The sequence below is a fragment of the Protopterus annectens genome, chromosome 3.part1 (genome assembly GCF_019279795.1).
Source record: "Protopterus annectens isolate FY-2018-M chromosome 3.part1, PAN1.0, whole genome shotgun sequence".
Taxonomy (NCBI): Eukaryota; Metazoa; Chordata; order Ceratodontiformes; family Protopteridae; genus Protopterus; species Protopterus annectens.
Window position 1 is genome coordinate 1,637,730,279 of NC_056732.1, and position 26,639 is coordinate 1,637,756,917.

Here is a 26,639-nt window from a genome sequence, read left to right on the forward strand (position 1 = left end):
CCGTGCTGGGCCCATAGCTCTTAGGTGTACCTCATTACGGGGAACGTACCTCATTTGGGGTTCTAAAAGGTGCATGTTCCTTATGGTTCCACATTGGAAGGGTCTGTCACACATTCATTGTTGTACATAGTTTACCTGCTAGCCATGGCTAAATAGATGGGAATCACTTTAATTCATTGGAATATCTGTTTTATACGTAGGACCAGCCTATTTTAGCCATCATATGCCCTTCCTAGTTGACGCTGTTAGTAAGCCAGTTGTAAGTGTTCCACAGTTCGCCCATTTGTCACACGGTATGAGGGCTAATGTTCCTCTGTTTGGGGACAGGGGGCTGACAGCTATGGCTGGGGGTAATGCTGTCGCCAACCCTGACTGCACCTGACAGTCATTTGGGGATGTGTAATATTCACAACACACACCACCCATCACATAGTCTCACATTATCTACACCACTGGACACACCTACGAGGACAACCTGTGCAGTACGTCTCCATACTCACTGTAGGCACCAGAGGTAGCCCCCATCATGGCAGACATCACCTGCTTATAGCCCACAGACTCATGTGTGCCCACCACATACAGCCAATAGTGAGTTATAACATTCACAACACACCAGTCATAGCTGACTCTGTAGGGTGTCACACTGCAGTTCCACACAGCAGGCTACACAAGGTGTTAGTCGCTTACATCTTGCTGTTGGGTAACTGCTTCTGCAACATAACCTATGCACCCATGCCACACCCCACCAGGTACGATTATGTCTGTCATTCGCCATGTTAGTGTGACGGCCCTGTGATGCCACTTCACAGACTACATGTGCAGGGACATGCAATAGCTCAACAGTCTTATATCCCTGAGGGTGTGGGCCTAGCCCTGGGGAGCATTTTGCATTCGTCCGGACATGATACCACTGTACAATGACCGACTGTGTCACTTCAACAGTTGCCTATGCTCCTATTGTCATTCCACAGCCATGTGGTATCTGTCCGCTATGACTGTCCTGGTCAAACACAATGCTGTGGCACAGATGACCTGCACCTGTCAGCCCTGGGAGTACAGCCCACATGTAAGGCTCTTGCTGCTTCTATACTGCCTGTCTTGCACAGTTTCCAATAACTGTCACCGGCAGGGCAGTAACTGGCAGGCGTGACATGGGGTCATGTGACACATTGCTTGCATCTTCCTCTGTGACGCACGCAGGCAAAGCACACCTTATAATGCACCACTCAAACATCTCTGCAGTGACTGTGACCTGCCTCTAGGCTCTGCAGAGCACACCTGCAATGACAGGTTATAGACAGACCATACCTTTCAGGCACATACCTGGACCGGCACACCCACAGCTGAGGGGTTCCCATATCCCACTATGTTTTGCACACATCCTGGCAAGTTGCTTAGCACACTGCATCAGAGGTGCTCCACGTGCAACTAACTGTGTCCGGGACCGATATACACATTGTAACAAGCGACAGAGTCAACATCATACCCCACTGGTAACATACCTTCTATGTTGGTATAGTGGACAGTGGGCCTCAGCTACTACTGATGTGTGACTGACACTACCCCACACTTCACTGGGATAGCCACTCATGTACCGACACATCCATGAGTCATACCCTCCGCTCTGCTGGATCAACTCATACACACTACCTCCAAGACCTACATTACCCTTGGCATGAACACTACCACCATGTGACTGGTGTTACACACCTGGGGTTATCCCCTCATTGGTGGATTCCGAACATATGCTAATTGACCTTGTTAGCCACATCCCGGCAACACACCCAACACAGCATACACAGTACATGTGTACTAGAACACCTACTACAGACGTCTTCTGACAGCGGTTGTTAACATCATGATACCCGTGCAGATGGACAATGCACATACAAATGCTGACACATACCCCAGTGCACTTAAATAGCATGTACACAACTGCATGGATCATGCTATTCCACACAGAGCCATGATGGTACACACCAGATAACAGACGCCACTCTGGTGGTCATGTTCCATGGACATATGATGTACAACAACAGGTGTAGGCTGTTGCACAGTGGTGTACATTCCCATGTGTGGGGGGGCTCACTCGTCAGCCGTAGTGGGGCCACAGGGTCCCTCATCGCATACTCCAAGACTAGCTACGTAAACATGACTGCCACACATTCTGGGGTGTACCACCAGGCATTATGGTGGTATGTCAGTATTCGATGGCAACACCCACATCTGCTGTCACATACAACAGTCACTCAGGAACATTGCAGACCCAGGTATTGTTGGCAACATGCTGGAGGATGAATTCAATGCTGACAGTACACCCTCTCACTCACTACAGGGACGCAATCCATACATGAACATTGTGGTGTCCCTGTGGTCACGCCTACACAGTACTGACCTACACTCTATATGTCCTGGGACACTGGCCCCATGTCACCTTCCAACGTCCCAGGCTGTGATGTCCACCAACCACTGAATTACATGTGTCCCCACTAGGCCACCATATTCAGTGATAGCCTTGTTTCAGACATTATAGCCCCTGAATGGCACACAGCAGCATTTATCACACAACACACAGGTGGCACCGCATTGCACGTGTGGGACTATAGTCCTACACACCTGCCTGGACTGTTCTGCATGGCTATGGGGAACATCATCAAGTACGTCATTCTCAGAGACATTGTTGGGCTCCCGTCCTTTGCTGCCACCCGGGTTGGGCTTGTTAAGGCCAGCGCATAGCCCCTACACATGGTGGACTCCTTTCATACAGTTACCAGGGCAGTTGCTGATGGTACAAGAGTCAACACATCCTACATTGTCCTCTCATTGCCTTTCAGCACCATTCCCCATTCTGATATTGACATCATACACATCCACCTGCACATCGTACCCTGTGTCTCAGGATGTTATGCTATGTTGCTCATGGACAGGACACACAGTGAGGCCAGCATACCATAGTACCTACTACATGTCAGGTACATTTGGCATACCACGGTCCTCAGTCATAGGGCCCCTCATGTTCAGTATATGCTTCCCTGCAGAACAGGCTGGCACAGGGGACTTTCCCTGCCTAGCTTTCAAACCCCTACATACCAAGCACCATGATTGCTTCACCAGCTGATACTGACTCCAACCATAAGGGTGTCGCTGTGACAGATACATAATCTGACTATCATGGCTTCAAGCTGCATGACACAAGGTGCATGCACATCACCTTTGCATTACACCATTCACCTACTGACTATCACATGGATGGTAGTCCCCTACATACATATCACATTGTACATGTTTGCAGTACACACATATGTCGCACCCACTCCTGTGGTTACCGTATTGCCACTGTGGTGTGGATATCCTTCTATGTGGCCACACCTATCTGTACTGGGTGTGTAACTGGTACATAGGCACCCATTGTACCTCTGAACTCAGGACATCTGCACACATTCATGGGTACACCACCCCATTTAGGGTGTACCTTACACAACAGCTACAGCTTTACATGCCACAACATTAACACGCCATGACGTTTACTGAGCTCCGACGGTTTAAATATGCGGCTGCACTACGGACACCACATCTGTACACAATTGCATACTACATACTCAGGGGTGACCTCTGCTGATCAGACAGGGCCCATGTCCGCAACATTATTGATGGATATACTCCTCATACGCAACATAAGCAGAGGCCACTGTGAGCAACATGCTCATGGATATGTGCACACACGCCACAATGAGTGGGATGTGCATCTGGGTTACATTCCCAAACCGGACACTCACCATGCTGTGGAACATAAGTCCTATGTACATCACGCAGGGACACTCAGTAGCACTGCTCATGTGATACCTCCGTTGGTGGTTGGGAGACACATGTAGGCCTAGGACCACTGCAGTGGCTGTACTGTGCAGTGGTGTAGGTCACACCTGGCTCTGCTCTTCACAGGACACTACCCTGGAGAGGTGCCACTAGTGTGAACACTGTAGTTGTGCTTACACATGGACTTGCCAGACTGCATAGTACCCCACTATGCACTTGTGCAGCTATTACATGTCCTTTGTGCATGGTTACTTGGTAGCCCTTCCATTTAGATTAGCTATCATGCTATTACTATGTCCCATACCTACAGGCCATATGTATCCTGTTATTGTACATACCAATAGACGATACCTGTGGTATGCATGATATGCCTGTTATGCTGTGTAGAATATCTGTCATATCTACCTATAATACTATACATTACACATATTTCACATAGTATCCCATAATGCAAAGCATACTTGCTCAGCGGGACCACCTTACATATGTCATTAATGTTATATGCCCATACACATGCGTGCTGTGACAGTATATCAACATATACTATCCCCTGCTATGACACGTCCTTGTTGGACATACCCTACCACTGACGGTGGGTTGTATGGCATTCTTCTGTTTAATGGCCTCATGTAGCATCCATTGTGGTGTCTGTGCTGTGTACCTTGTGTCCCACTGCTGGACGCACAGATTCTACAAGCGTTAATATGCTCAGCAAGACATCACTACATAAATACCTTTCCCCACTTTATGCATTGCGGACACGTTTACTTAATGCAAAACAGGCTATACATACAGTAAAAATAATTAATACAGATCATGCTATACACAACCTTACATATCGGGCACCCTACATACCTTGTTGTCATTATGGCGTTTCGTTTCTATCTCTCTCACAGTGTTTCAACTGTTGTTCGGTATGAGCATACGGTCTGAATGTCTGGCAAGTCATCCTTATATACGTCGATACCTGCAACATGTGGATTCTTCCCGCCAATTGGTGTTCCTGAGTGACTAATTACTTGCATATCAGCTGTGCAGCTACTCCATTCGCCAATTACGTGGCGACAGTGGGGTATAATTGGATTCTCCACTTGGGCGTTGCCTATTTGCCCTACCTTCGGGGAGACGGTATGTATTGTGTTTTGTTATGTGTAACTGCAACTGCTATGCATGGAGACGAGTATAGTTTGGATTCATGTCCCCCGTGGATTGTGTGTGACAGGTAGAGTATTTGGTTCAACATGTGGGTGTACCTGTCATCCCGACGTGTGATAACGGAGTATTGCAATCAAAACCTGTAACATGGCTGTTTGTTCCATTATACTACGCCTGCAATTTTGCATGTCGCCTTTAATTGTGTCTTTCACACAGTATGTTGAGGGTTCTGCAGATGTAATTGACTGACTGGATGTTTGTGCTGCTATTACAGTTTGTATTGCTTTAGTTTCTAGTGTGGGGGATGTCGGTGGTTGTACGTAACATATACAGTTTGTGGGCCTTGCATTTCTACTTAATCCGTATATATGTGTGTGGGCTCCATCCATAATTAGAGAGCTAACAGTTAGTAGACTTCTGTTACGGGATTGTACGTTGACCCATTGTTAATTGGTTTCTATATTGTCTGCAGGTGGGCTTGCTACTTGTATACCTCCGTAATTGCAGCGATATATCAGGGGATATGTGTAAGTGACAGCTATCCCTTGTATTCCTGTCCCAGATATTTGCAGTCATTGTGGTTGTGTTAAAAGAGCCTGTTTGCCATGGGTTGCCACCTTTTCATATGGTCATTGTTGGACACTTGTGGGACACAAAGCGGTGTTTACAGTCCAACATGTAGCCACGGTCAGTACACAGGTAGCACATACTTTTATCCTCACTACATACCTATTCTTGTGTGACTTTGGCTACTTATCATATTGCATGTAACATTTAAGTTTCTTACATACAGGCATGACTATTAAATACGACTGTTACATTATATATGAGACATATTTGTGTCCTACCATCTCGGACATTTGCCCTGTGTACTGTTTTATGTCAGGACACACCTGCCCAGGGTGGGGCTGTCCCTCCTACTGTGGTACAGGTAGTAACCGTATGCTTACGGCTAGCTATACCCACACCTACCATACCGATCTGCCTCTGACTTGGCACCAACATACACATGTTGTGGACACACACACACATTACAGTCACACAGAAACGCACAGGGTACCCTCAATGCACACTTACACAGACTACGGCACTCACAGACACAGTTGAACACAGTACCTACGTGGACCGCGACACCGGCAGCGGTGACTAACTGTCCCTTCATATCATCATACTATTACTCGCGGATGTACTATTCCGGTACTATGTTCTATCGGTCTTTCAGCCTCGTGGTTACACATGTCGGTATGTTACACATTCCATGGTTGGCAGTATCCTATTTATTTGTACCTGCAAGATGTTATGAATGTCATTGAACTATCTATTATATTTGCAGATATCGCTGAATCCATCTATATCACCATATATCCCTCTATTGCCCTTTCTATCTGTATTATATATATGCATATATGTACATATATATATATATATATATATATATATATATATATATATATATATATATATCTATATATATATATCTATATCTATATATATATATATATATATCTGGCGGGGAACGTGACAGGCACACAGCACCACCATATGCTGTAAGACTCATGTACTGTTCAGGTGTTGGCATTCCGTGTTCCACTGGCTGTTGTGTTTACAATGTTTGAGGGCTGCCTATGTAGGAGTCACACATTGGGCCACCTATACATTACAATTTACAGGTGGTCATGTTTGTGTGCCATCCATTTTACTGTGTGTTCAGGTGGAGAGGTGTCAGTCCGTAGGGGCCTGCACGGTCAAAGTATGTGCTATACGTTCCCTCTTTGCCAAGGCGTAGGCATATTGGGCACGCCTCCATCTGCCTACTGTGGCTGGCACAGTGTGTTCATGGTCTGAATCCCTCTGTGCCTGTACTGGCCTTGGCAATTGCAGTGGGCTATGAGGGCCTTCACCATTTTGTCCCTGCTGCAGCTGCTTCCGCAGGATCATATTATGTAGCATGGCACATACTATGACGATGTGGGCACACATGCCTGGAGAGTACTGCAAGGCTCCACCAGATGTATCCAAGCACCGGAACCGTGATTTCAGCATCCCGAACACACGCTCTATGATGATTCTGGTTTGTGCGTGTGCCTCATTATGGCGTTCGTGCATGGGTGTGTGTGCATTTCTGATGGGAGTCATCATCCACAGCTCCAGTGCATAGCCAGCATCCCCCACGAGATGGCCATGTGGGATGTCCCCCCTGACAAATACCTGATACAGCTGTGAGGCATGCCAGATATGGGAGTCATGGTAGCTTCCAGGGCTGCCAGCACACACATCCATGATAATGCCCTGGGCATTGCACACAACCTGGCAGTTAATGGAGTGGAATCCCTTGCAGTTTATGTAGCGCCTACCCTGCTCACCGGATGGTGACTTGATTTGTATGTGCGTGCAGTCTATCGCACCCAGTACCTCCGGGTATTGTGCCACATGGTGGAAGTGGCACATATTGCTGGCCAACTCCTCCTGAGTTCTGGGGAAGTATATCTGCTCATTGGCATGTGGTAACATGGCATCCAGGAACTGGTGTAGTACCCTGGATGCTGATGCCTGTGAGATACCCATTATATCTCCAGTTGGTCTTGGAAAGGTACCTGTGGCCAGTATTTGCAGGCTTACACATACCTTCGTGTCCACTGGTATGGGTTCCCCTCTGTTTTTTCTGGTTCTCAGGCATGGCTGGCACAGCTCCACTATTTGCTGTAAGATGTCCCTGTCCACCCTGTAACACTCTACTATCTCCGGGTCATGTAGCCCCTGGTAGGTTACCCTTGGTATGAACACTCTCCTTCTCCTCCGAGGCCTGCAGTGGTTGTCGGCATCATCCTCCACAACACCATCAGTCTCTAACACATGCTGATGAATCACAGCTATGGCAGCTCCCAACATGTACATTTTAAAAGTTCCCCATGTGTTTACACCTATGGTGCGGTGTTTGGGAATACACAGGTGTGTGTTGGGTGCTTTCACACTTTATACTATTGTGCTGTGAACACCGATGATGTCATAGGGTGTGTATGTACGTTAGTAGCTACAGGTTATGTTATGTGTTTTACTGCCGGAACTACTATTGTGGTGCCTTTGGTGTTGAATTACATTTGCCTGCCATGGATTACCTCTTGACCTTCCCTTTACATTTCTGCGCATTGCACATACCATTTTCTGGCATGCATCCTGCAGCCTACTTTCATTTGTACTTTCCTGGACCTGGCGTATCTTGCGTTATGTGTGCTACTGCCGGTCTGCTGTCGGTTTGCTTTGCTCTGCTGTGTCAGGTCTCTTAACTTTGCAATCCAATACCTCCCATCCTTTCTTTGCATTCACATGCCTCCCCTATCGTGTTTTGCAGGTTTCTGCAAGCGGACTTGTCAGCTGCCGTCGATTGGCCTTCATGGGTTGATTGGTGTTGATTGCTCATTAGTACTCCAATTACCCTACTTCCGCATTTCCTTCTTTTCTTCCCCTGACCTTCCTGTTTCTGCTATTGTTTGTGGCGCGTGCGTCCGATTACTGGGTTTCGGGCATGTTTTCATCCTCGTACACATGCGCTTTTGGCCACCATGTGTGCTCTCAGCTAAACGATTCCTCCCCACCCCTATCCTGCAGCTTTGCTTAGCAACGGACAGGCCAGATTTGCAATGCTCCAATGTGCTTAGTGCTACGGTGGCACACCCCTCTGCTGATGTCATGTATCTCCTCTGAGCCACTCCTCGGTGTTATACTGCTGTGGCGTATGGTACAACCTTCCTCCGGCGGGACATTTGCGATTCAATATTATCTGCCTCATTTGCATGGCATTGACTACTAATTCATAGTTACCGCGCTGAACACTATCGCAAGTCCTTAGCAACCCTTGCACCTTGGTTGTGGTGTTCCATGCCTACCATTGTGTGTTATGCTGTAAACCTGATTTCGATTACGTTGCGATTTTATGACATTTTTATATTATTTCTTTATGTTACAGCTTCCGCACACATGCCCTGCGGTTCTGCTGTGTGTTACTGTGGACATGACATTAAATGTTGTTATTTACGTGTTGTGCATCTTTTCTTATGCCATTGGCTGTGTATTTCGCCATTGGCATATGTTAACGTTGTGATACCTGGGTCTGGCCCTCTTCCATAGCTCCGATGTTCTGTTTGAGAAAATGTAAACCGTGTTTTTTGGTTTATATTTCTGTGGGCTTACGCTACGCCTGCACCACTTCATGAATCGCTATATACCTTCATTTGCATGGTGTAACACTGCACATAGGGTGATTTGCATACCTACGCCGGGGGCTGCGCAGATCTCGCGTACGCCGGTAGTGCACGTGAAATTGGATCGTACCTGAATCGCTCGGTGGCCATATTTGGCGTTATAACGCCTACGCTATGCGTGCGCTTGGCGCAAGCTTCATGAATCCCGGGGTTTGTCTTTCTGACACAACTCACTAAGTGCTTTATGACTTTGAAAGCCGGCAAAACGCTTAACACTTTTTTCCTGTAACTAGTAGTGCATGGAGCAAATAGATCTCTATGCACTACATAGAATGTTGAACAGCTCTGTGATCAGTTATTATGTTTGAGATATGGATGCCAAGACTCACCTATCAAGTGAAGCTCATGAGGTGAATTTCTTGGAATTCATGTCTCAAACACATAATAAGTCAGTTAGGATCAGAAACCTGATCATAATCCTCTATATTGAAGCTAAATATTAAAAGCATAAACATACTCTTTCCAACAGTGGTATATTATTGATACATGCTGAATCATTTAGATACTCTGTAACCTACAGTGGCTAACCAATGTCTATCAACATTATTTCTAAATTGTATCGTTTGTAATCAGTGAATACTGTAGCTGAGCTAACAAATTACTTCAGAATTAAAGTCATTGTGGAAAGTTAGGAACTGCTGATGCTATTACAAATACATTTCTGTTTCAGATGCTAGAAATTGATTTTTAACCTTGAAGTACATGTCAGTAATGTTACATCTGATAATGAAGAAATGAGAAAATAATGGGTTTTTACTCTTATTAGATGAGGACTATGAAACAAAGGAAAATATGCAAAGAAAGATATTTAAACAAAATGAAGTTGTCCTTCACTCAAAGACACCAGAAAATTAGATTTTGTGTTGGAAATGGACTGAAATACTGGGAATGGTTATGAATAATAAATTTGTATAAGTATTGCTCATTCATCATCTCATTATCAATGGAATGTCACATTTCAGCATTTCATTAGCATAAATCGTGTTGTGCTAAAAAGTGCAGGTTAGAAATAAAATAACCTACACATCTTTAAAATTAATACAGATGTGAATAGCTGATAGGATCAATCAGAATAAAATGGAAATGAGCTTTTCTGAATTACATAAGATCCGAAAAACTGACTGCTTACACCCACCCTGTAATAGCTCCTTATTTCTTCAAATGGCCAATAGGTTATACTCTGAATTATATAGTTTATGCACACTACTCTTAGACACAGAAATAATTTGAAACACATTTCCAGATTATACATGTTGGATCTAATAAAGTTATGTTTAATTTAGTTTCATATGTTGAAACATCCTTGTATCACAACTTAATTATTTGAACATGCTAATGAATTAAATAGAGAAATTAAATAATGCATTCCTCACCCTTATTAAGAAGCAAATATTTTTAGATTGTGATAAAGCACATTATGCTTTTGTTGATTAATCTATTTTAAAATGCTGTTAAAGTAGAAAACTATCATCAACTGTGTTATAAACCATTACATAAAGAATTAAAAGAATGAAGCATTATAAAAGTAGGCTAGTTGTTGAAGCTTCCATTAAAATAACGTTGACTAGTTCAAAGCTAATCAGTTTAAGTAGGACTTTAGCTGACAAAATTAAGGCATCTAAGGATAGGCCTACTTATACTAAAAGGGAAAAAAGTCGACAATGTGGAGGCTCACAATCTGATATCTCAGAGATAACACATGAATATGTGAAGTAAATACCCAAGTTAAATGAAACAAAACTTTGCAGTTCTACAAAATCAGGAAGAATGTTAATGGAGGAAAATGTAGAATTCATAAGGCCTAAAAAAACGCATGTCCGCATTCCTTATACATGTGCTCTTGTTTGTGTGAAAAGACATAGACAGGCCACACACACACACACACACACACACACATGTGCGATGTGCACACACACATATAAGCAAAGTGGTATGTCACTTAAACCAAATTCAACAAAGTAATATAGTCATCACAGGTCAAAATAAAGGCAATAAGTTCAGCTGAGAAAAAGATAAATCATTTACAGTTCTACACAGGAATTAAGAATCAGGGAATTGCTGTGATAGGACAGATATAATGGATAAGAGTGAGAAACTGGTTACATTTGCTTCATATTTCCTAAAGAACAAAAAAAGGACTTAATAAAACTAGTTAGTAAAGTAATTTAGAATATGAACAGCTCAGAATAGGATAGGGTCTGAATTTCTTGTTGTGGCAATCATGCCTGGTCTTAGATATAATCATCATATAACAGGACTTTATGTTAACCGACTGTACGGGTAAAGCTGTGCAGAAACTGCAGCTTGGGTAAACACATTGCTAGTAGAAAACTTGCCAGAAATGCTATTCTAGGAGACGGGGCAACCCCAAAAAAATCAGCATTACATTCAGTTCAGCTGAAACCCAATCAAGTGACTTATTCCAGAGATTAAAAGCAACATCAGAGATGACAGAGCCCATAAAGCAAAACTCCAACCATGCTCAATCTCCAACAATCCAGTTACTTTTGTACTTATTCAATATAAAAGCTTGTTAGCTTATTGACAAAAATAGCTTTTTTCAGGGTCATCCTGGGAGTACTAAATGGACAAGCGACTTCTGCAGTGTCACTGATGAACTCACTCTATATATATATATATGTATGCTGGATGAATCTTATTAGGAGCTCTATCTTTAAGTATTTGTGCTAAACTGCCACTTGCATGTGGAATACTGAAAATAAAGGTGTGCATTCTACAAATGGCTGGCATCCCATCCAGGACTCTTTCTCTGCCTGTCACCTGTTTGCTAGCACTTCCCTATTGCTGTCCCATTCTCCTATTTTTCCATTTTCCCCATGCTTCCTTAAAAGTGTTGGTTGTGCTGGCCATTAGTCCAATGCCAACACTGTCTTATGTCTGTGTTAAACTGGAGCCCATTCATTTGTGACTCTTCTTCTCCAATGTTCCTCTTCGCATGAGCTATGGTCCACCTGTACACCCAGAATCTTGTATTGTCCTATCATGCCCTCCCTTTACCTGTCTTCTACCATCAGAATAAAAGAGGCTTATAGAGCCTTTCCTGATAACTTACACCTATTTCCACCCCTTCAGGATTTTTGCACCTCTCCTGCTTACCCTTCCTTGCAACATTGTTCCTTCATCCCTGAATGAACTCCAGAACAGTGAACTGTATTTCAGGGGAAGGGGGTGGGAGTGTGACCATTGCTTTGCATGAAGTCTTCATTACTTTCTTATTCCTTTAGTTTATCCATAAACAATAGAACTTAATATCTTGTTAGCCTTTATCACTTTCTTCATGGATTGTCCATGACAGGTCATCTTGCAGCATTTATTTCTCTAGCATCTTTGTCACAGTATGTACTCTTTTGAATTGCTCTTTTTCTTTTGTAATCATACCCGTTATTTTTCCCAAAGTGTATTGTGGTTCATTTGTCACTATTAAACATTACCCATCAGCGTGGCAGTCATCAGAGATATGTCCCTCTTGAAGCTGGCTCAAGTTTTCCAATACTCTTATCCCAAGCTTGTTGCCATTTTCGTAAAACATTTATATACCTTGTGTTCTTAATATAATGTCCAGTACAAGTAGCGCTGACTGTAGAGCAGAGGAATATCACCTGAGATTGATTGGTAAACAAGTCCCAGGGGACATCAAACATGGATTTTATAACTGAACATGTCATACTGACACACCAAGCCTTAGGACAGATTAGCAGCTTGAAAAGTGTAAATATCCAGTCATACTGCAACCCCTGTCTTCATTCAAAAATCCATAATATACAGGGGTGTGCAATAGTATTGCAAGAATGAAGCACAAATGTCACAAAACAACAGTGGTAAGAAGAACATAACAACATGCATGTAGGACAAGTCCATCCAATGCAGTACATGGCTTGTAGCTGTTGCACCATTCAGAAGTACGGACCAACACATGAACAAATACTGTTCATACACAGTAGCCATGATCTGACTCATACACAGGAATCAATATGAGTTACTGGGATGGTATAGTGGGATTCTATATGTCTCCAGTTGTCATATGGGTTGAGACAGTGGCCATATACAAAATTAACCCCCATAGCTTCCTAGAAAACAGTTCCTACCCCAGATGGTTCTAACCTCCACCACTGGCCAGTAGATAATGTCATTCCATTTCTGCTTGCAAGGGGGGATTTACCATAGTGTGATGTGGGGTGCTTCAGACAGCATGCAAAGGCTGTAACAAATGGGCTGGTGCACCTAGGAAAGAAAGACTGATGGCTGCCAGTTGGAGGGGGAGGGGGTAAAAGACAAAAAGTTATCCAACTCATACAATCTGAGTTAGAGGGCCCAAGGACTGATTCCTGAAGTACACTGCTTACCACATTTATCTTTTCAACAACTGTCTGTTCACCATTATTGCCTGTTTCCTGCTTCATTTCCATAAGAAAGAAAGAACTTCTGCATTCGAACAGACTCATAGAGTCCAGGTATAAGACAAAACGTATTCGTTTCACAGAGTGCAGCACAGATAAACTTCACAGAGTTTCCTGAACAGATGATCAATGTAGTAGTCACAAGTGTTTATTTACCGCCTTATTTATTAATGGTGGTAGGAAACCCACTTGGAAAACCTTGGCTATATTTTTAGTAAGGCATTTGACACCACTGCTCTGATGAGACTATAGATAGGCAGTCACTCTGCTGAGTCTTTGTCAGAAACACTGGCAAAATGGATACATAGTATCAGTAGAGAAGAAATGACAGGATGTCATATGTAAAAGCAAAATCAGTAATTGGTGTACCCCCTTCAGTTTTGCACTAAGACTTGTGCTGCCACAAAACAATGCTCTGAGAATAACAGTCCCTTTAATTATCATGGTTCTAGATTAAAAGGTATGCATTTCCATGGATGGAATATCTGCAAAAGAGAGGTACACAGACTGGTTTAAAGAGTTTGTAAAATAAATTAGTAAGATTTTAAGAATGGACAAAAACATTGCAGTATAGACTAATTGCAAATAAAAGTTAAGCAAAGCATAGAGAAAATGAAACTGCAACAGAAAAGTGCACAATACTGATGGAAAGGGTCTAACAACTACAACATGGGAGCAAACTTCTGGTGGCAGGTAGGGTTGCCATATTTTCATGTCAAAAATTCTGGACATGTACATAAAAGCAAAATGCATGTAATTTTAGTACCCCTATCCTCTCCCATGCAGTCATTCCGGTGTCCCATTACTTGGCTATTTCTCCATTTTTTTTCCCTGTTGCCATAAACACTGTTCAAACCTCTCAGTGTGCATACTATTTTCTGCTTTACTTCTACAATGATTACAGATATTTGGATTTAATTTTAAACTTTTATTTCAAATTTTATAGCACAAATACCGATAGACATTGCTAAACAAAGTAATACAGTCTCACAATGAAGACAGGCTTAGCATTAAAACGTTTCTGCCTTTGAAACAACATTGAAACCCATATTCAAAGAAAATGCATCTGGCCAGTGGTGGATTACGTTTACCTTTGAGCTGTTTTCAAATCATAGGCCCCTTGCACACATTTTTAGGACCATGCAAAAGTTCTTTGATTCACCTTCCTGATTGTAGTAAATTATAATATATAATAATCAAATTATATCCCTTGCATAATGCAACACCAGCTGTTAGAGCATGTTTTAAATGTATAGTTTTGAACATTTTTCCATTTGATCCTCAGGCTTGTCACACTTGTACTTTTGGATATATTACATTTGTATACCACCAGTTACTAATATTTGTCAGAAGTCTGTGACTACATCTGTCACCAGAAATGAATTCACACACAAAAAGAAACATTTAAAAGACTTCTTTGATCACATTAAATTATTAAGCCGCCACCAATAATACTGAAATGCATAATCAAGTGCTTAATGAAAACATAAGTAAAACGGCATCATAACTAAAACAGTATCATAATTCAGTAACCTTCTGTTTCAGAATACATTTAATATTTATGGAGTCCTTCAAACCTAGTATCTTGCAGCTTTAGCCATCAACATAGCTACTTAATATCCAATAACAGTACTTTGAAATATTATTGTATAGCTAGAAATTCCACATTTTATTTCTTCTATATATACAAACAGACTTTGGAACGAGTAGGTAAAACGGTGACATTTCATAAATACCTGAACCATATTTGAAACATGTCCATTCGTGGTCCAGAGCACAGTTCAAATGTCTTCAAGAATTCAAATTTCACACGCATGGAAGAGAAAGATATAAACAATCAGTTGCACAGATGCAGAAGACTGTTTTCCACTCTGCGACCAGATGCAAACAAAGGGTGTTCTTAAAGAAGAACACCCTTAAAAAACATTTTTTTTTTAATTAAAAGAAAATTAATTTTCTGGCATTTTTTTCTGGACAATATGCTGTTTTTTTACATTTTCTGGACAGTGTCCCTTAATTTTGGACAGTCCAAAAAAATTCTGGACAGTTGGCAACCCCGGTGATATAATACTAACAAGAATTCTTTTATAAGAAAGCCAGATGACACAAATGGTTGAGAGAAGGCTGAAATGCTGAGTGGAAAAGCACTGCAAGGAAAATGTGTAAGAAGGGATTCACTTTATATCCTCAAAATACTGAAATATCGAACTTCAGTATTTCGAGGCTATAAAGTCGAAACCTGAAAACAACGAAAACTCAGAAGAGCGAAATTCAAAATCTCGCACACTGGAGATTTTGAATTAGCTCTTCTACTCCACACACACCTTCCTCCCCACACAAAAACACAAGCTCTCTACTACATAAAAGCAGGGGGGCAAGCCATGTGGGGGGGCTGCACCACACACACACCCCTACTTAAATATTCTAACTCCGAGGTCGCACTACATACAAACACACACAAAACACCACCACACAAGCTACATTCTCCTCACACACACACATCACAGCAATGCAACACAATAACACACACCACAGCCCCTACCCAAACCCTTAATAAATAAACACACACAGTAAAACACCGGAAGAGCTAATTCAAAATCTCTGGTGTGTAAAACTTTGAATTTCGAGCTTCTGATATTTGTTGTTTTCAGGATTCCACTTTATGGGCTCGAAGTACTGAATTTCGATATTTCAGTATTTCAAGCTTCTAAAGTGAATCTGTAAGAAGTTATTAACCTGTGGTACAGACACCTCACAATATTATATCATATGGAGAAATATGCGCACTTCTCAGGACCCCATCTCTGTAGGGACAAATAATACATATAGCTCAGGTAAAACACAGAATCCTCACCAAAAGCCCTGTAAAGAAAAAGCAAAGTTGAAGATTAAAAGAGAAGTCACGTATCCCAAGGTCTCACAGAAATTAACAAAATCCACATTTGTAGTTTAATAGATCAACATGAAGAATGTATATTTTGAAGATGCTGATACTAAAACAGGAATAGCGTAAAGGAACAGTAAGTTATGTACTCACCATAACGTTAGCTGTATGTAGTCCATCTCGCCTCACATTCTTCACCTGTGGGTTCGGAGCTGAATGTCGGCTCTGACTCGGCCTATTTACTAGCTCGAAAGTCTTTGATTGGCTGGGCTAAAATGATATCCCACAATACACTGCTCCACATCCCCAGATCTAGTTTGCTGCCAACTGAAGTATCGTATCCATAACCCAAACACACACACACGCACATAACAACGAGGTCCAACAAATTATCCAAAGGGACTCTGTAACATCAGAAGTACAAGGAGATCCTCCAAATCCTCCAGGCATGGAGGACGGTGGGGGGGTAATGAAGAATGTGAGGCGAGATGGACTACATACATCTAACATTATGGTGAGTACATAACTTACTGATGTTATGTAGTCCTATCTCGCCTACATTCTTCACCTGTGGGACAGCATCCCTAGCACCTACATCCTGGGTGGCTCAATGGAAAATACTCCTGAGCACTGTGGAGCCAAAAGATGATCTGCCCCTGGACACCACATCCAATTTGTAATGGGAAACAAACATGTGAGAAGAAGCCTATGTTGCAGCCGCACATATATCATCCATCGATAACCTAGCCTGAAAGGCTGTGAAAGTGGAAACTGCTCTGGTAGAGTGTGCTCTGACTGGAAAGGGCAGGCTCTTTCCTCCTGCCTGATAAATAAAGGAGACACAACCAGCTATCCACCTAGAGATGGTGACCTTGGAAACCGCAGACCCCAAGCGATTCTCTGAAAATGAAACGAAGAGCTAGTCTGACTTCCGCCAATCTTTAGTCATGTGTAGATAAAAGCGTAGTTGCCTATGAACATCCAGCAGATGAAACTGGTACTCTGCCTTATTGGAGAAGTTGGGGAAGAAGACCGGCAGCTCAATGGACTGATTGATATTAGATAAAGAAACCACTTTGGGAAGAAAGGACGGATTTGGTTTGAGAGAGAGACTCTATCTCTATGGAATATCAAATATGGAGGCTTGACTGAGAGGGCCTGCAGTTCTGATACTCATCTAACCGATGTGATAGCTATCAAAAAGGCAGATTTCCATGTAAGAAATTTTAAATCGCAGGAAGCCGTGGACTCAGAGGGTGGGAGAGTGAGTGCCTACAAAACAAAATTGAGGTCCCAGGGCATAACAGGTTGAGATACAGGGGGACGAAGGAGAAGAGTGCCTTTCAGGAAAGCTTTACACAGCCTGTGTGCCATTAAGCTAGGTTCATAAGCGACATGATAATTTGAAATAGTCGCCAGCTGAACTTTGATGGTGGCTGAGGCAGATCCTTGGTAGAATAAATGAGACAGAAATTCCAAAACAGAATCAATGAGGACTGTGTAGGGGTCAACACCTCTGGAATGGGCCCATATCGAAAACCTTTTCCATTTGCTAGAGTAGATCTTCCTAGTGGACGGTTTATGAGAGGACGAAAGAATATGGACTACGTCTGGAGAAAAATCGTGACACCTGACTACGGATGGAAGTGGAGCAGCCAGGCGGTCAGCTGGAGGGTCTCCAGGGAGGAGTGGAGCTGTCCCGACATATGTGTCAGCAAGTCTGGATGGGGGTCCAGAGTCCAAGGAGCATCCATGATGTAAGGTTGAAGGAAGGGGAACCATACTTGTCGAGGCCAGTGTGGTGCAATCAGAATTAATCTGCTTCCCAGGGATAACGCTTTCTGAATCACCCTGGAGATAAGGGGAAATGGAGGGAAAGCATACAGCAGACCCGAGGTCCAATTATGCGCAATAGCATCCCTTGGAGATTCCCCTGGTGGGGGGATCAGCGAGAAGTAGCTGCTGCATTTCCCATTGAGGGGACTGGCAAACAGGTCACAGCAAGGCTGACCCCATTTGCTGAATATGCTGTCCGCCACTCGGCGGTTCAGGGACCACTCGTAAGGCATGAGGATCACCCTGCTTAGCCTGTCTGCAATCACATTGGTCTTCCCCGGGATGTGCATTGCCACCAAGGCCCGCTGAGAAGCTATTGCCCAGTTCCAAACTCTCATGGCCTCCCTGCAAAGGGGGTACGATCTGGTTCCTCCTTGCTTGTTGAGATACCACACTACTGACATGTTTTCTGAGTGTATTGCAATAGTCCCTAGAGGGAGGACATCCTGAAGTGCCTGCAACGCTAGGAGCACTGCCCTCATCTCCAGGACATTTATGTGCAAGTCTATCTCATGCTCCTGCCACATGCCTTGGACCATCCTGCCGAGATAATGCCCCCCCCCCCACCCTATCCGGGAGGCGTCCGTGGTCACTGTGGCTACCGGGTTGGGTGGAACAAAGGGTTTCCCCACATCTAAGTTGTTGGTGCATAGCCACCAACTGAGGTCCTGCTTGCATTTGCCTGTGATTAAGATAGGATGGGATAGCGGTAGTCTTTGGAAGGACCATTGGGTGAATAGGAGCCATTGTAGGATCCTCATATGTAACCTCGCTAACGGGACCATCATGATAGAGGACGCCATTGTCCCCAGTAACTGAAGAACTAGTCTTGCCCTCTCACGTGTCAGAGGCTTTATCATCCGAACCTGTCATTGCAACCCTGTGATCCTCTCCATAGGTAGGAATGCTCTCAACCGAATAGTGTCCAACTCTGCTCCTATAAATGAGACACGCTGTGAGGGTAGCAAGGCAGATTTTTTCCAGTGTATTGTGATGCCTAACTGGTGATAAAGATCGATGGTAGTATCTCTGTTTTGAAGAAGTAGATGCTTGGTGGGGGCGGATAGGAGCCAGTCATCCAGGTAAGGAAACACCTGGAATCCTTGACGTCTCAGGTGAGCCGTCACCACTGCCATGCACTTGGTGAACACCCTGGGGGCTGTGGTGAGACCAAAGGGCAGGGCTCGAAACTGGAAGTGCCTGGCTCCAAGCCGGAAGCATAGATGACATCTGGATGCTCTGTCCATTTTGATGTGGTAATAAGCATCCTTCAGGTCGATGGAGCACATCCATACTTCTTTTCCCAACAATGGGAGAATCGATTGTAGCGTGACCATCCAGAATTTGGACTTGTGTACATAATGATTGAGTCAGCTGAGATCCAAAATGGGTCTCTGGTCCCCCGTTCTTTTCGGCACCAAAAATAATCTCGAGTAAGTCCCTAATCCGATCTGGTCTGGGGGGACTGGTTGGATGACTCCTTTTTCTAGCAGCTGAGAAACCTCTGTTGCTGCATGACCCCTTTGACTGGGTGAAACGTCTGGGATCCTTTTGATGAGAGGGGGTGTGGAGTGAAATGGGATGGTGTAACCTCTGGCGATTATCCCTAATACCCATCTGTCCTGGGTGATGTTGACCCAGGCTTCTGGATACCAGGAAATTTGACCCCTGACTGGCTCCGGACAAGCACTGCCGGGCACACCCTCAGGAATGAGAGTATGGGCAACCTCGAAAGGAATTGCGGGGGCCCCCTCTGCCTCTGGGGCGATGTCTCCCTGAGTACGACCCCCCACTCCCCTGCCTCGGGGGGGGTTTCACCCTGTGCGGTAGGAAAAAACGTTTGTGATTTTTTGAACCACATCTTTCCCCCATGCTGAGCCTTGGGATAAGGTCTCGACGGGAGGGAAAAATGGACTCCCACGGCAGACAAGGTCTTTCCCTCTTGCTCGTACCTGGTGAGTGTGTCTTTCACTTTGGTCCCGAACAAGGCAGAACCATCAAAGGGGGCATCAGTAAAGGAAGACTTAAAGGCCTCCGCAAAGTGACACAGGCATAGCCAGGCTTGCCTCCTGAGGGCCACCCCTGAGCTAGCCACCCTACTAGCTCCCTTGGCCGCGTACGAAATCAGTCACATGGACGAGTTCGCAATGGAGTGGAGGGTAGAGAGCTGAGCGCTGACAGTCTGAGCCACCACCTCAGGCACATTACCCGTCAGAGTATCTCCTAACTCCTAGCCATCTCACAAGGCTTTCTTTAGTTATGTTAGGAACCTGGGTGGGAATTCCCAGATATGCTCAGAATTAGTCCAAAATGACAAAAAATACATCGAACCCACAGACATTGCCAACATCCTAGCTGACAGGTTCAGCGCAAACTTCTCCCCCCCTCCCCGCCAAAAGGGCAAATATCTATCCCAGCAGAGTGCTGCCCCCCTGACATATCAGATGCTCAGGTAAGAGCCGCCCTCTCCAAAGCAAAAAACACAGCATCAATGGGACCAGACGGTGTCCCGGGCTGCGTCCTACATGAACTCCAAGAAGAGCTAAACCCAAACATAAAACTATTGTTCAATCTCAGCCTTACTACAGGATATGTACCCAGAGTGGCGTACAGCAACAGTGGCCCCTCTCCACAAAGGTGGTGCCTCAACGGATCCTGGAAACTATCGCCCCATAAGCCTGACTAGCTTAGTCTGCAAAGCTATGGAAAGGATCATCATGGACCTCATAAATAAAGATATTGGGGACCTACAGACACTGGATCCTACCCAGTTTAGCTTTGTTAAGGGCAGATCCTGCCTCTTAAACCTGGTTGATTTCTTTGAAACAGTCACCAAGGCCATTGACGAGGGGAAGGTGGTCCACACAGCCTACCTGGACCTTGCAAAAGCCTTCGATACAATACCCCACTCGGGCATTATAGATAAGCTCACCAGCTTAAATATAAACCCCTATGTCACTAGATGGGTTGCAAACTGGCTCAAGGACAGAACACACATGGTTAGAATTGCTGGAGCCATGTCAGACTCCAAGCCAGTTACAAGTGGCATCCCACAAGGCTCAGTCCTGGGACCTCTCTTGTTCGGTATATATTTCTCGGAGGTACAGGCCAACATGGAAGGACTGTGGCTGACCAAGTTCACAGATGACTGCAAACTGAGTGCCATAATCGACTCTCCAGCTGACATAAGCATCATCCAAAAGGGCCTCATAGAAACAGACAACTGGTGCCAGAGCCATGGCTTCAAGCTAAATGCCAAAAAGTGAATAGTCATCCACTTTGGCAAAAACAAAGTGCCCACAAATTACCACATAGGTGGTAATCCATTAAGTACAGAAGAAGTAATTAGGGACCTGGGGACCCAAGTTGATAGCAATCTCTCATTTGACAACCACGTGACCAAAGTGGTTAGAAAAACATTTTATATAGCCCACCTAATCATGAAGGGATTCACATCTAGATCAGGGGAGGTCATCGTGCCTCTTTACTCATCCCTCATCAGGCCCATAATTGAGTACAATGCCCTTTTTGGCATTTACCTTACCAGACACTGCAACTGGAAAGACCCCAAAAGTACCTCACCAAGAGGATCAAAGGGCTCAAACAGATGCCATATGCTGCCCGGTTAAAGAAACTCCAGCTCTACTCAGTGGCATACCACCTGCTCAGAGGCGATCTGTGCCTGACGTATAAAGCCAAGACCAACCCGGAATTAATGGACATGCTGCACCTCAGAAAATCCAAATCCCATTGAGCTACATGCTCGAGAGACTTGAACCTCAGCACTGAAATAAATAGGACATGCTGGAGGGACAGATTCATAACCCAGAGGCTCCCTTCACTGTGGAATAAAATCCCAGTCCAGGTTAGGCAGAGTCCCTCATTGACTCCCTTCAAGAGGAATCTTGATGAGTGGATGGGAGATCGTAGGTTTACCCTGGGTATCACTTCTGTGTCACTGTTAGACAGAGGCACAGTATACCAACCTCGAAAAAGGGTACATTCTACAATGTAAGTAAGGTCTCTCATAGTTAAGGAGACCAATCCTTTGATGCAGTTCGTTACTACAGCATGTTTTGATGTGGAGAGTGCTGGTGGACTAAAACCTGAAAGTAACATTGACTTCAATAAGAAGGTACAGTTTTATGAAAGAAAAGTGGGTGCTTTTAAGCGCCTACAATGGCAGCACTTCAGTTTTTCTGCATACCTGGATAGAGGCATTGTTCCACAATGCTTAAGAATACTTAAGATGCCTTCTTATGGAAATGCATATCCGGAGTTGCTGAAACCCTGGCAACAACTTAACATTAAACTGAGTTTGGATTATATGACACTCATGAATGAATTTTTTCTTAGTATCGAAAATGAGTTAAAGGATGAAATAATAGGCTTGGAAAATGAAATTATGAGCATGCCTGTTTTTGCTACAAATACTGTCATCTATGAACAAATGATTGATAGAGTACGTGCCTTGGATGATCGTTTAGAAGCAACTAAAAAAAGAAAGTTAATACGTGATGCAAATGACTTTCGGAAAGGCCATATCTTTTCATGGCCGAAGACTGACTCTGCATCACATCCAAATGTAAATTCTGGTAACCGGAGAATACCTCTAGATATTTTGGATGATTTCCGTGAAGTGTTGCTGGTTAACTCATTAGAACAGGAACCAGCATCATCTACCATGCTGATTGGCGTGCCTGAGGGTACGCCTTCTACAGTGACATCAGTTGTGACTGCAGCCAACATATGTCTGCACGTGGAGGAGAAGGATATTCAAGATGGAGAATCTGGTACACGTTTAAGTATGAATAATAGAAAAACTCAACAACTTACTCTTAGTTTTTCACAGAAGCATTTTCAGTTAAATCAACCTGAGGCGGTTTGTGAGCGAATTACACCAAAAAGGAAGATGTTAGCAAATCAGGTGGTAGCTCCAGTCAAGCGGAAAAGTGACAGCCCTTTAGGACAGGGCAAGCAGAGCCGAAGGTAATCAAAGGTATTTTGAATCTTTCAACCTTTGATTTGGAAGCGGCTCATTATTCTCTGTTACAAATAGGTCTTAATTTCATACCTATGACTAGTGACGATCTGGTAACTGCACTTACTGACCTCAAACAGTTTGTAAGAAATGTTAATATAAAGGTTTTGTTTGGTAATTCTAATGCCACAGAAAACTTCTGTAAATGACATAGTACGTTTATACCTAATAGTATACCTGTACTGACTGCATTTCATGATATTTGTGAGATGGATTTGAGAGGTTTATATTCTGACTGTTCGAGGTTGAGACATTTTAACCTATCTTATGAGGAACATGTAGCCTTAAAGTCATTACAGTGTAACAGTAGCTTAATTATTAAACAAGCCAATAAAGGGGATGTGGTGGTCCTGATGGACCGATCTAAGTATGTGTGTTCTGTTTTAGCTATACTCAATGACGCCAATGCATTTAAACGTATTATGATTTCTGATGTCAAAAAGTGGATTAGTTATATTAATATGGTTGTTTATGATTTACAAGTTAATGGTGACATTAGCTTGGATTTGTTTCACTTTTTTACTGTACCTTGTCCGGTAATCCCATGTATTTATGGTCTCCCCAAGATTCATAAGTCTATGCTTGATCCCCCTATGAGACCTATTGTATCGGGGGGAGGTTGGCTCACTGAACCAATCTCGATTTATTTACAGAAGCAGTTGCAACCTTATTTATTGAAATGTGATAATGTCCTAAAAGATACTACTGACTTTTTACTTAAACTTCGACAATGGTCTAATAATCTGAGTAATGGTAGACTGACACAGGGTGAAGTTTTTTTCGTTACTTTAGACATTGCTTCGCTATTTACTGTAATACCAAATGATTATGGTGTTGAATCAGTCAGAGAATTTCTGACTTCACAAACGTGCCTATTAACCAACAAAGTTGAAAATATTTGCTCCCTTTTGGATATGGTTTTAACTAATAATATCTTTATGTTTGATGAACAACTGTGCTTACAACTCACTGGGGTAGCCATGGGTACTTCGGTAGCGAATACCTATGCCAACCTGGTTTTGCATCAATGGGAGAGGGCATATATTTGTAGTAACAGGAATCCTTTTAATAAGTATGTGGGCTTTTATCAGCATTTCGTGGATGACTGCTTCATGATTTGGAATGGATCGTTAACTCAACTCGATGAATTTATACAATATTTAAATGCAACAACCAATTTTTTGAAGTTTAAGATGGATGTTTCAGATAGCACAGCTGTATTTTTGGACGTTAGGTTAAAACTTATAAATGGCCTTATTCATACTAGTATATATAAGAAGGAGGTATATTCTGGTAGATACATCCATTTTACCAGTATGCATGCTCCGCATGTGTTTAAAGGTGTAGTGACTTCTCAATTCACTAGATTTAGCAGGTTGAACACTGATGATGCTCATTTCAGTATAGAATTGGATGAAATGTTTGATGAATTTTTATATAGTGGTTATGATGAAAAATTATTATTGGATTTAAAAACTAAAGTTATAGCTGATAGAAAGACTGTATTCAAACCTATTTTTTTAGATGGAAAGCTTGAATCTAATAATAATGAACAATGAAAGTCTGTGGTTAGGTATGTTACTTCTTTTAATGTTAAGACATATTTGGTTAGACAAATTATACAGAAGAATTGGACAATTTTGATGGCATCAACAGATGTAAAGAGTGTTTTGGGTGATAGACCATACTTTTCGTATAAAAACATGAGAACGTTAAAGCAGAGATTGTGCTATAAAGATTTTTGTGCTTTCTCCAGTCCCACTGTAGTTAAACCAGGCACTTATAAGTGTATGAATTGTACCTGTTGTGTGGACATTTTTGGTGAAGGTAGTCATCAGTTTAGACATCCTATAACTGATAAATTATATTGTTTTGATTTGTTAGCAACTTGTATTACAACTTCTGTGGTTTATATGGCAACTTGTACCAAGTGTCCCTCATTTTATATAGGGAAAACCACTAGAAAATTAAAAGAAAGAATTATTGAGCATAAATCAGAAATTAGAAGATCGGTTGATAAGAATGCATGTATAAGCATATAGCTGAGTTTGGAACTGAGCATAGATTTTATTTTAGGGTTATTGATATTGTACGAATAACTCCTAGGGGTGGGGATGTTAATAATATACTTGAAACAAAAGAGTATGAATGGATACTAAGGTTGGCCTCGGACCACCCCCCAGGCTTAAATGATATGGTTACATTAAAACCTATTCTTGTTAAGTTGCAACGTATTAAATTGCATTGAAAAATGTTTCTAATTTTGTATATTTTGTATACACACATATATAACATATATTTGTATTGTAATGATAATTTTATTTGTTTATGATCACATGACCGTTGGACTGCTGGCCATGTGACTTTGACCTGTATTTAAACCATTGTTGGCTTTTAACTATATGTAATGCACTGAGGAAGGGTTTTTACCTGAAAGCTTTGCTGCTGTGTTGTTTTATAAAGTGGTTTTCTCAACAAGTTCTTTTGTTTTATTTTGTCATATTTTTTCACGGCTTGCTCTATTTATCTAGGCTTATAAATGCCCTATGGCAGATAGCCTAGTATGAACCTATGAACCTATGAACCTATAACTCCTTAAGGAGATCTCTCTGGAGCTGTATGAAATGAGACAAATAATTCAGCGACCGCAAGGTAAAGGTCGCTGAAGACAGTGTACACTTCCCGTACCGATCCATAGTCCTGGACTCCTTGTTAGGAGGATGAACCAAAGAGGAAGACTCAGCAACTTCCTTCTGTGTGGCAGCCGCCAGACTCCCTTTGTTAAAAATTCTTTCCCCTGGGGAGCAGACAAAAATTTGTTGGGGCATCGAGGAACATGCTGCATGGAGTCAGGAGTCTACCACACCCTTTGACAAATAAGGTCCAGGAGCTTGTCGAAGGGTGGAGACACCCAGGAGGCGGAGGGCTGAGCACCAAATGCCTTAAGGAATACTGACTCCTCCTCGGAGGGGATTTTGGAGGGCCAGTCTTCTCTTTGTTTCAAGATCTCCAGGATTTCGGAGAACGAAACATCCTCAGAGGAAGACTTAGGGGACCCCTCCGATTCCTCGAGATCAGTATCGGAAGTGAGAGATTCGTCCTGGGAGTCTACATGCTTCCTCTTGCACAATTTCTTTCTGGGGGGTTCCTCAGGCACAGGCTCTGACGGCCCCTCAGAAAGAAGGGGACCACTCGTGGGGGTATCCTTAGGCCCTGGCGCTCTGCTATCCGAG